Below are 1711 nucleotides of genomic sequence, written 5' to 3'. Positions count from 1 at the left end.
GGGGGGGACGGACAGGACGAAACAGGAAGAAAGACATTAGAATACAGGAAGTGATGACTTCTCACTCCTGTTTGAACTTATCTGAACTCCCACAATTCAACTGGGCTAATGTCTGACCCCCTGTATCCTCAGTGTGTGTGTGTGTGTGTGTGTATGTGTGTGTGTGCGCGCAAAGGAATTAGCTCAGAGTGCTTTGGTGGCAGAGTGCCAGGTATACTACGACTGTCTGTGTGTGTGTGTGTGTGTGTGTGTGTGTGTGTGTGTGTGTGTGTGTGTGTGTGTGTATGTGTGTGTGTGCTCGCAAAGGAATTAGCTCAGAGTGCTTTGGTGGCAGACTGCCAGGTATACTACGACTGTCTGTGTGTGTGTGAGAGTGTGTGTGTGTGTGTGTGTGTGTGTGTGTGTGTGTGTGTGTGTGTAGCTTCAGGCTCTGAACCAGGACCAAGTGGTTCAGGTCTCAACATCCACTGGGCAACAGTGATAAATCAGAACATGTATGACATCATGTTTGACCAACTTCCTGCTTTAAGCTCCACCCACACAGGTGCTCCCATTCACTTTGGCCACTTAAAGCTCTTCTCAGGACGTGAACAGACTCTGATTGGCTGAGACCTCAGTTCACCTGTACCTGAGTCCCAGTCACCAACAGGTGGATCCTTCATGGTCCAACATATCCCAAGATTCATTGCGCTCCGGTGATGAAAGCAAACAGCACAAACAGAGAGTCTGAGGATCAAACTGTTGGATACTGTCGTCCTCTCACTTCCTCTTCTCTCCAGCCTCCTCATCTTCATCTTCCTCCTCTGCTCGGTGTGTGCAGCTTCTTTTATCTCATCCTCTCCCTTCCCTTTTTCTTTAACCTTCTTCTTGTTTCTACTTTATTGAGACGTTTAAATAAACACGTTCATTATGTTTTTAAAGGGTTAAACGCAGGCGTGTATTTAACATGAACCTCACATTTTATAGATCAGGCAGCAAACATTCAATTATCACAGGTCACTTCTAATATTAAATATTTAATATCCTTCATGCAGCTTTGGATTTATGTTTCTGACAGACGTGTTTCCTGAGCATGAGAGCACTTAATACTCATTTATATAAACACATATATAAATATTACATTAAAACATAAGCAATTAGATTCAGAGGAATTCTAACAAAGTAAAAGCGTGTGTGTGTGTCTGTGTGTGTGTGTGTGTGTGTGTGTTGTGCTGACATGCAGCGAGTCAGGCGACATTAGCTGCTCGGGTATTACTGGGTGATAAAATCCTGAGCTTTAGATTAAAGTGTTGGTGTGTGAAGCACATCTGAGGATTACGCTGCTGTTTCACTGAAATATGAGGCTCCGTGTAAAAACCTGCTGCTGCAGGACGACGACGACTTAAACCTCCTGTACGCCGCATCACGTATCATCATGTCCTGATGACCTGAGGAACTACAATCACCTCCTCGTGGTCGTATCCCTCCGCCACTCAGACTAGTTCCAGGTCACTTCCTGTTCGTCCAGAGTCACAGAAGATATTTAACATTTGTGGGACGTTTTGTCATAATTGTTTTGTGAAGTCTTGAGTAATGGCTAAAAAGTGTTTTGTGAGGTCACCATGACCTTGACCTTTGACCTCTCACCACCAAAGTCTAATCAGTTCGTCCTTGAGTCCAAGTGAACGTTTGTACTAAATTTGAAGGGATTCCCTCTGGAGGTATTGTGTTC

General features: G+C 44.5%; 1 protein-coding gene across 1 annotated transcript in view; it reads right to left on the bottom strand.

Moving 5' to 3' along the window:
• Window positions 1-1711, bottom strand: part of rims4 (regulating synaptic membrane exocytosis 4) — a 36905-nt gene that overhangs the window by 10666 nt on the left and 24528 nt on the right. The window lies entirely within an intron of this gene.

Source organism: Seriola lalandi, unplaced genomic scaffold (assembly GCF_002814215.2).
Source record: "Seriola lalandi dorsalis isolate HSWRI2012SDOR001 ecotype SW California unplaced genomic scaffold, Sedor1 jcf7180002054950, whole genome shotgun sequence".
Taxonomy (NCBI): Eukaryota; Metazoa; Chordata; class Actinopteri; order Carangiformes; family Carangidae; genus Seriola; species Seriola lalandi.
The sequence above is the reverse complement of the archived record's forward strand: the minus strand, read 5'-3'. Positions and strand labels throughout refer to the sequence as shown.